This window comes from Heterodontus francisci, unplaced genomic scaffold (genome assembly GCF_036365525.1).
Source record: "Heterodontus francisci isolate sHetFra1 unplaced genomic scaffold, sHetFra1.hap1 HAP1_SCAFFOLD_255, whole genome shotgun sequence".
NCBI classification, from domain to species: Eukaryota; Metazoa; Chordata; class Chondrichthyes; order Heterodontiformes; family Heterodontidae; genus Heterodontus; species Heterodontus francisci.
This window is the reverse complement of record NW_027142012.1, coordinates 1,648,506-1,659,147: the sequence shown is the minus strand read 5'-3', so window position 1 is coordinate 1,659,147 and position 10,642 is coordinate 1,648,506.

Below are 10,642 nucleotides of genomic sequence, written 5' to 3'. Positions count from 1 at the left end.
GTCTCTGCTCCTCAACCGTTTCTAACATCTCACCTCTTCCAAAAAAACACTCTGATCTATCGTCGGTAGTCGATGACCCCTCATTTTAAACTCCATCTGCCAAAGCATTGCTCACTCACTTAATCTATCAAGAAGATTTGAAAATAAATTTCTTGCCAAAGGATAATTTGCTGCATCTGCTCCCTCGCCATTTGCTTTTCCCATGTGTCTTTCACTTGGTGCAAATCCAGAGAAAGTAATGATGGAAGGAAGGAGGGAGGGAAAAATCTTCCTCCTTTTCGTGATTCCTATTTGATCTTCATTCCAGTGCAGTTTGGGTGAAGAATTCCAATTGTCTGTCTCAATTTTAATAAAGTATAACAAATTCTGGAATCACTGTCTGGACATTGACAAGAACAGGTTTCGAGGCTGACTTTCCACATAAGCTCACCCAACATAAATAATACACCAAACAGCTCATAAACTAGCGACAAGGATGGGATTCGAACCCAGGTGTGCAAAGCACAACAGATTAGTAGTCCATCGCCTTAACCTCTCGGTCAACTTGTCAGTTGTAAAGACATAGCTGTCACCTTCAGCACAGCTTCTGGCTGTGCAGCCAGCTGTGGAATGATGGAAATATATCTTCTGTCAGTAAATGAAGTTGGGAATGGAGCAGTGTGAAACATTTCCAGACCATGTCCAACACGTTTCTACTCAGTGTGAAAACCCACCACGGAAAGACTGGAACATACAATCATTTCATCACATCATGATTAACATCACTCAGACACCTGAACCATTCGGTCACTGATGAAATCATGATGACCGAATTTCTCATGAAATGAAAACTGAACTAACTGACTGGAAGAATTGCTTTAACCCCACATGATCAGCGAGGCACAGCACCAGGCCGACTTGTCGGGTGGTATAAACAGATATTACTGCTTCTGATCTTCACCAGAACAGAGAGTGAGATGTAACATTGATCATCAAACAGACTGTGAGAGAATACAACAGAATAAAACACATGGAGAGACACTGTGGAATAACAAATAGATTTGATTGGAATGTTGAAATTTTGATTGGAATGGATAAAACACCAGAAACAGCAGATTAAATTGGGATTCTCATCATTATATTGATCTGGGACAGAAAAGAGAAACTGATGGAAAGAAGAGAAGAAGGAAGAAAAGAAAGGATGGAACTGTTCAATCTTTTCAGTTTTTTCACTCGCCCATCAAAGCTGATAAAAAAAAGTTGCAAATAACAGAGAATTTCACCAAAAAGGGAGATTAAATGTTGCTGAAACCTTGGATCGAAGGATGCCCCAAAAGATCACCTGTTTAACTGTCTCCTCACTGGGGGATTTCAATCAGTGAGCAATATTATTCTCTACTTTTTTTGTTAATTGGTCCCAGAACTGTCACTTGGAATTAATATCTGTGTTCCGACTCCTGAATAATAAAATTGTGAGTTTCTCGATATTTTCTGGACACAGTTCCTGCTGAAAGAACTAAGAACTCTTTTCTAATTTGCACAATGCTATATACACACTCATCAAGCCTCCGAAGCTAGCATCCTTGGTGCTGCTCTCTCTTCTCCCAAACTTCATCTCATGTGACTGTTCCATCATCACTCTGACAGTGGGAGGGGTTGATCCCACTATCTTCAGCATTAACCCTTTACATCCTTATACCACACTGTCTGTCCAAAAAAAATGGGTGGAGGGAACTTCCTTCATTTATCAAAACACCAACAGCAGCACAGTGGCGCAATGGTTAGCACCGCAGCCTCACAGCTCCAGCGACCAGGATTCAGTTCTGGGTACTGCCTGTGTGGAGTTTGCAAGTTCTCCCTATGTCTGTGTGGGTTTCCGCCGGGTGCTCTGGTTTCCTCCCACCTCCAAAAGACTTGCAGGTTGATAGGTAAATTGGCCATTGTAAATTGTCCCGAGTGTAGGTACGTGGTAGGAGAATGGTGGGGATGTGGTAGAGAATATGGGATTAATGTAGGATTAGTATAAATGGGTGGTTGCTGGCTGGCACAGACTCGGTGGGCCGAAGGGGCTATATCTCTAAATAAGAAAAGTAAAATAAAAGCTGCCAGTCGTAAATCAACTCAAACCCATTAGAGAGATAGAGGGAGACTGACAGAGAACTTCCTGCATCCAGTCCTGACCCTGTCACACTCAGCAGCTTCTCACCCAGACCCCACTCTCATCAACACTGAACATTGTTACCGAGACCCTTCAAATACTGTTTATAAAAGGGAGAAAAATTCAAACTTTATCACAGCGAGATTGAATAGAACAAAGTTTAATATCTTCTCGTCGTCACTCGGTAACCACATGAGACAGTCCTTAAATCAGTAGCATAAATTATCAGCTGGAAGAATGTTTGTCATTGGGTTGAAGCATTTCTGTGTGAGGAATGTTCCAGCATCATAAACCAGGGGAACGTGTTGACTGAGCTGTGTCTTCATCTCTTCTGGACAGTTCACCCTTCATTCTGCTCTGATTCACTTTCCCAAAGCTGATCTACAGATTCTCAAATCCGGAGACTGGGTTTTCTTATTTTGTTCCTTTTGATTTTTCTTGCTCCTGAATGATAATATATTCCAACCTCGGATCAACCTTGCCCTGTCTCCCAGTCTTGGTTAAAAGCGACAAATAATGGCAACAACATTCTGAAACAAACAACACGGTCACATTCTGCTTCAGTGAGATTAATGCTGAGGCCGTTTCTGTGTCGAATGCGATTGTGAACAAATTTCTCTTAAGGAAATTGTGAGTGATCAAGTATTTGCACTGAATTTCTGTGCAAGAAGGGACAGTTTCAACCAGCCATTCCCAAATCACTTCCTTCACAAAGACAAAGACTGTGCTGTCTTAACATGTGAATCAACTTCACAAACAAATTTGAACTCGAAGTTCAGGAGAAGACAGAGATGTGAATGATTGACAGTGTAATCTTTAAATCATAATTTTCCGTTTCTTCGTTGAAGTGAGGCTCAACCCTAAGCCACTAGAGATCGCGGAAAGCTACAAACTTGGATCCAGAAATCAGAAAAGTAGTGAAACAGTTGGTGAGTACATTGTGACACTGAAGAATTTATCACCACATTGCAACATTGGCACATTCTTAGACCGTACATTATGAGACAGATTTGTGCTTATATTGGTGGATGAGGAAAGATACTAAACACACAAAATCCCAATTTGAGCTAGTGTGTAAGATTGCTCTTTCCACGGAGATAGCATCAAAGAATGCTCGTGAATTTCATCCTATGCCAGTGACAGTAACACACTTCAGAGGAACTTAAACACACTGGTCAAATGGGCTTTCACACAACAGATAAAATTTTACACAGAGACTTGTGAAGTGATACAGTTTGGGAGGAAGAATGAGACAATGTACACCAATCTTTTTTGATCAAGGTTTGAAAAGGTTGCTAAGAGCAAACAGGACACTTGGCTTTATTAATAGAGGCATAGAGTAAAAGCAAATAAGTTATGCTAAACCTTTATAAAACACTGGGGCTGAATGACCTACTCCTGTACCTCCACGGAAAGCTTCCACTCCAGGCTCGGACACCCTCTTCAGGATCACTCTCCATACATCCCGCCACTCCACACACGGATATCTCCCTCAGGATCAGATCACAGCTCCACAGTCCTGCCACATCCAGTCGTGAATGGTGGTGGATAATTAAATAACTAACAAGATGAGGAGGCTCCAAAAACATTCACATCCTCAATGATGGTGGTGCTGAGCACGTCAGTGCAAAAGATGAAGCTGAAACATTTGCAACCATCTTCAGTCAGAAATATTAAGTGGATTTGATCTGTGCTAATTTCAGCTCCTCATGCTCGCTGGTGCCTTGGTTCTCTGGTGCTAATTTCAGAGTAAATCATGCAGCTTGACAATTGGAGCCAAAGAAAAAGACACAGGAGAGGTTGAAAGTGCCAAAACCTGGGATTGAACCAAGAACTGTTTAACTGTTAGTACAGCACGAACTCAACAAAGCTATTTCAACAACACACTAAAGCCACCATTCTGTCACTGCTTTGGAAGACAATATATACATTAAAGTGTTTGTAAAAAGTTACAGAACACAACATGTGAGTAATATTCCCCATTGTTTTCTCAGTACTGAGGGATTGTGAAGTGGGACACAGCCAGAAGTCCCACTGTGCCACACTGACCCTGAGCTGTGAGTGAAATGAGATAAAGTTCAATCTTTAGCAGAGAGATTCTGGAGAGAGGTAAGAGTCCTGAATCAAGGAAAGACTTTCTGACACAATAAAAGCAAAATACTGCAGATGCTGGAAATCTGAAATAAAAACAAAAAGTGCTGGAAATACTCAATAGCTCTGGCAGCATCTGTGGTGAGAGAAACAGAGTTAACGTTTCTGGTCTGTGACCTTTCATCAGAACTGACACAGGTTAGAAAAGAATTAGGTTTTAAACAAGTGACGGGGAGGGGCATGTGGGAGAGAACAAAGGGGAAGGTGTTTGATAGTGCAGAGGGAAGGAGAGATTAAATAACAAATCTGTCCTGGGACAAAGACAAAGAGTGTGTTAATGCTTGTGGTTGCCTGACACCAGTCATGTTCTGATGTTAGTGAACACAATGTTCAATTCACAAGGCTGTATAGTGCCGAATCAAAAGGTCAGGTGCTGCTCCTCGAGCTAGGGTTGATTTTCACTGGAACACTGGAACAGGCCAAAGACAGAAATGTTGACATGAGAGCAGGGGAGAGTGTTGAAATGGCAAGCAACCCGAAGCTCAGGATCATGCTTTCGGCCTGAGCAGAGGTGTTCCATCTAATCTGCGTTTGGTCTCCCCAGTTTAGAGGAGACCGCATTGTGAGCAGTGAATACAGTATACATAATTGAAAGAAGTACAAGTAAATCGCTGCTTCACCTGAAAGGAGTGTTTGGGGCTTTAGATAATGAGCAGAGAGGAGGGAAAAGGGCAGGTATTATATCTCCTGCGATTGCATGGGAAGGTGCCTTGGGAAGGGGACGAGGTATTGGGGGTAATGGAGGAGTGGACCAGGGTGTCGCGGAGGGAACAATCCCTTCGGAATGCTGACAGGGGAGGGGAGGATGCGTTTGGTGGTGGCATCACGCTGGAGGTGGCGGAAATGGTGGAGGATGATCCTTTAGATGTGGAGGCAGGTGGGGTGGAAAGTGAGGACAAGGGGAACCCTGTCGCAGATCTGGGAGGGAGGGGAAGGGGGAAGGCAGAGGTTGAGAGTCCTGTCAACTACACTGGGAGGGGGTGGGATGGGAGTAGTTGAAATCTAGTGATGTTGTTGAATTTAATTTCAAACACTCCTTGAACTCTCTGCTGATGAAGACTGAAAAAGGGAAGAACAACCACACAACAAGGGTCTCAAATCCAAGACCCTGAGATTAAAAGTCCCATGCTCTACCAACTGAGTTAACAAGGCCTGATACAGTACTTCTACTCTGTCTGTTATTGGACGGATGCAGTTGTTGGCTCCACCCCAAGGGCGGGAATTTGTTCCACCAACTATGAAGCAGTTTCCTATCAATTCCCCAGATTATCAGTAAATCCACTTCCAGAAGCCCCAAAGTGTGATATATTCCTCTCACTCATCAATAATAAAACTGAAATCTTTTTACCTTCCAAATTCTGCCATCCATTTTGTCAGTATTTATTTCTCTCTCCTTTTTATTTAGTTCATGCATTTCTTCAGAATTTTTTTTTCAATTATATCTGAGGGAAGAAATGAACAGATCTGGCAGCTCAAAACTGGGCATCCATGAGGCACTGTGGGTCATCAGCAGCAGCAGAATTGTATTTAAACACAATATGTTACCTCATGGCCTGGCATATCCCTCACTCTACCATTACCATCAAGCCAAGGGAGCAATAGTGGTTCAATGAAGTGTGCAGGAGGGCATGTCAGGAACAGCACCAAGCAGACCTAAAAATGAGTGAAGCGACAACACAGGATTACTTGCATGTCATATAGCGGAAGCAGCATGCAATAGACAGATCTGAGTGATCTCACAACCAACAGATCAGATCAAAGCTCTGCAGTCCTGCCACATCCAGTCCTGAATGGTGGCGGATAATTAAACAATTAACAAGAGGGCGAGGCTCCACAAATATCCCCATCCTTAATGATAAGGGAGACCAGTATATCAGTGCGAAATACAAGGTTGAATCATTTGCAACCATCTTCAGCCAGAAGTGCCAAGTAGATGATCAATCTCGGCCTCCTCCTGAGGTCCCCAGCATCACAGGTGCCAATCTTCAGCTAAATCCACTTCACTCCACATGATATCAAGAAATGGCTGAAGGCTCTGGATACTGACAACATCCTGGCTGCAGTGCTGAAGACTTGTGCTCCAGAACTAGCCACACCGCCCGCCAAGCTACAACACTGGCATCTACCCAGCAATGTGGAAAATTGCCCAGGTATGTTCTGTATACAAAAGGCAGGACAAATCCAACCCGGTCAATTCCTGCCCGATCAGCCTCCTCTTGATCATCAGTAAAGTGATGGAAGGTGTCGTTGACAGTGCTATCAAGCAGCACTTACACAGCCATAACCTACTCACCAATGCTCATTTTGGGTTCCGCCAGGGCCACTTAGTTCCTGACCTCACTATGGCCTTGGCCCAAATATGGACAGAAGAGCTGAATTCAGGAGGTGAGTTGAGGTGACAGTGACTGCTCTTGCCAAGGGCATCAAGGAGCCCTTGCAAAATTGAAGTCAATGGCAATCAAGGAGAAAAATCTCCACTGGTTGGAGTCATACCTTGCGCAAAGGAATATGGTGCTGGTTGTTGGTGGCCAATCATCTCAGTACCAGACATCGCTCAGGAGTTCCTCAGGGTAGTGTCCTCGGCCCCAACCGTCTTCAGTTGCTTCATCAAAGAACAAACAAAGAACAAAGAAAATTACAGCACAGGAACAGGCCCTTCGGCCCTCCAAGCCTGCGCCGATCCAGATCCTCTATCTAAACATGTCGCCTATTTTCTAAGGGTCTCTATCTCTTTTCTTCCTGCCCATTCATGTATCTGTCTAGAATCAATAAACTTCCTTCCATCATAAGGTCAGAAATGGAAATGTTCACTGATGATTGCAAAATGTTCAGTTGCATTAGTAACTCCTCAGATACTGAAGCAGTCCGTGTCCACATGTAGAGAGACCTGGGCAAGATTGGGCTTGGACTGATAAGTGGCAAGTAACATGCACGCCACAAAATGCCAGGCAATGACCATTTCCAACAAGAGTGAATCTAACCATCTCCCCTTGACAGTCAATGACATTACCTTTGCTGAATCCTTCACAATCAACATCCGGGGGGTTTCCAATGAGCAGAAACTGAATTGGATCAGTCATATAAATACCGTAGCCACAAGAGCAGGTCAGAAGCTGGGAATTCTGCTGCAAGTAACTCACCTCCTGTCCACCATCTACAAGGCACAAGTCAGGAGTGTGATGTAATACTCCCCATTGCCTGGATGAGTGGAGCTCCAACAACACCAAAGAAACTCAACACCATCAAGGACAAAGCAGATCACTTGATCAGCACTCCATCCACTACTTTAAATATTCACTTCCTGCACCACCAGTGAACAGTGGCAGCAGTGTGTACCATCTACAAGATGCACTGCAGCAACTCACCAAGCCTCCTTCGACAGCACCTTCCAAACCCCCAACCTCGACCACCTAGAAGGACATTGGATGAATGGGAACACCACCATCTGCAAGCTCCCCTCCAAGTTACACACTGTCCTGACTGGGAACTATATCACCATTCCTTCACTGTCACTGGATCAAAATCTTGGAACTCCCTTCCTAACAGCACTGTGGGTTTACGTACAACACATGGACGGCAGCAGCTCCAAAAAGACAGCTCACCACCACCTTCTCAAGGGCAATTAAGGATGGACAATAAAGGCTGCGTTTGCTGACAACGCAACCACTAGGTGGCACAACTCGCTTTCTCCCCCTGCTTTGCACCGGCCCATCCACCCTCCATAGTCGCTCGCTCCAGACCTCGCTGCTCCCCCCCACTACTTCCCTGGCCGATTGTCTCCCGATCATGTCACCCCATTCTCCAGTCGTTCGCTCACTCCCCACCCCCCCTCCCCTCCAGCCACTAGCTCTAGGCTGCGCTGCTTCACTTCTCTCGGCCACTTGCTCCCACGTTTGTCCAGTCTCCACGCGCCGCCCGAAGAAGCAAGGTGGGCTGCAAAGTCTGACGTAGGAGTGAGTAGTGAGTGGCCTAGAGGAGGGAAGTGGCATGGCCTAGAGCTGGCGGCTGGAGCGGGGGTTGGGGGGCAGAGAGCAAGCGGCCATAGAGCTGGATGACGCGAGTGGGGAACAATTGTCCAGGGGAGCATCGAGGTGTACAGCGAGCGGCTGAGGGGAGGAAGCATCGAGGCCTGGAGCGAGTTGCCGAAGGGGGAGAGCTCCAGCCTCAAAGTCTCCTATTCAGCCGCTTCCTCCAGCTGAGTGAGGGGCTGGATACCTGATGACGCTTTAGCGCACATGTGCGAAGATGGACCAAGCGCGGATATGCGATGATGTTGGCGCTGCTCAATGACATCATCTTCCACATGTGCCACTTAATCCTGGCAAGATGTAGCTGTGCCTATGCACAGCTTGGCACAGTCCGATGATGTCAGCGGGCCGCTCCATTGACAGGAATCACATTGTGTCAGCAGTGCCCACATCCCATGAAAGAATAAAAAAGAGATTTACCACAATGGTAGCAGCGTGAGGGATTTCAGTTATGTGGAGAGATTGGAGAAGCTGGGTTTGTTCTCCTTGCAGCAGAGAAAATTCAGAAAAGATTTGACACATTTGTTCAAAGTCATGAAGTTCTTCAATAGTTTAAATCAGGAGAAACTGTTTCCAGTGGTAAAAGGGTCAGGAAGCAGAGGACACAGATATCAGGTGATTGGCAGAAGAACCAGAGGTGACATGAAGAACCATTGTTTACACAGCAATGTGTTGTGATAAAGAAAGAAAAGACTTGCATTTATATAGCACCTTTCAAGACCACTGGACATATCAAAGCACTTTGTAGACAATGAAATACTTTTGAAGTGTAATCACTGTTGTAATGTCAGAAATGCAGCAGCTAATACCCACAAACAGCAATGTGATAATGACCAACTGTTCTGATTGAGGGGCAAATATTGATCACAACACCAGGGAGAATTGCTCTTCACTTGTTTGACATTGCAGCATGGGATCTTTTACATTCACCCAAACATGCAGACCAGGTCTTGGTTTAACATCACACCTGAAAGGCAGCACCTTCAACACCCTCAGTGCTTTACTGGAGTGTCGGCTGTGAAATCTGAACCCAGAAGCTTGTGATTTCCAGGTGAGTGTGACCAACTGAGCCACAGCTTTGACCTGAGTCTCAATCCTTCTACCAACAATTTCTATCGGGTCTGTCACGACCCCTCATGATTGTGAACACCTCTATCAAATCTCCTCTCTAAAGAGAACAACCCCAGCTTCTCCAATCTATCCACATAACTGAAATCCTAACCACATGTTGCAGAAATCGATTTTTCCTCAAGTTCCTTCTGGTTTTGTGAGTCACCTTAAATCTATAACCTTCGGTTATTGACCTTTCAGCAGTTAGAAACAGTTCCTCAGTATTTACTCTACCTCAAACCTTCAATGAAGCTCTGCAAAGTAACTGAAAATCAAGTTGTCAGAAGTGGGATTTGAACACATGCCTCCAGTGAAAGCTGCAACCTGAACAGAGAAGCTGAAACCGCTCAGTCACCTCAACTGTTCAGACCTTTTTGACCTCGTCCTCACTTCTGTATTTTGAAAGGTTCACTCAGTTCAGGAACTTGTTCAATGTTGCTGGAATGCTCAGTGACTGGGATATTAACTCCCCCGGGTTTTCCAGAGCTTGTTCTCGGTGTATGGGGATGTTTGTCCTGGGCCGTGGAATCTTGCATCCCTGTAATGGACATTAACCCACTGATTGAATCTGTATTCACTGCTTTCCGCTGGTGCTGGGCAATTGCAGAGTGTGGGGCCGGAATGTTGCTGCTTGTCCCGGCCTCACTCACTCTGGGAAAGGGTGAATAATTGATGCATCTGTTTCTGTATCTGAAATGTGGCTTAGATCTGCTGTTATTAACCGAGGCAGCGCTGCAGAAGGATACGTTAACAATCTCTCACTAATCAACTGCAAACAGTCAGAATGTGTAACTTTGAGCAGCGCTTTCTGCACCGTCAGGGCTGGAAAGTTGAGGGAGGGAGAGACACTGTCAGTATCTGAGTGTATACAGCACTGTACAGAGAAAGAGCCAATATACCGGGGCTGAGACACAGTGCATCTTTTCACATTTAATCACAATAATATCCACAGTCAGGAGCTGAAAATGATGAAAAACCGAATAGCAAGAGCAAAATTAAGAAATGTAAGTAATTATAGATTAGCTGATCAGCTTTCACTGTGTTACCTGGTAGTCTACTGTTTTATATGCAATGCTGTCTCCACTGTGGCCAGGGAATGATTTCTTCTCAAAGGCTGAACATTAACAAAACTGCTTGTAATTTAAAATCTTTTAAAAGTAATTCCATGGAGCGAATGGGGCAAAGTCAAATAACTGCACCAATTATAGGAGAGCTG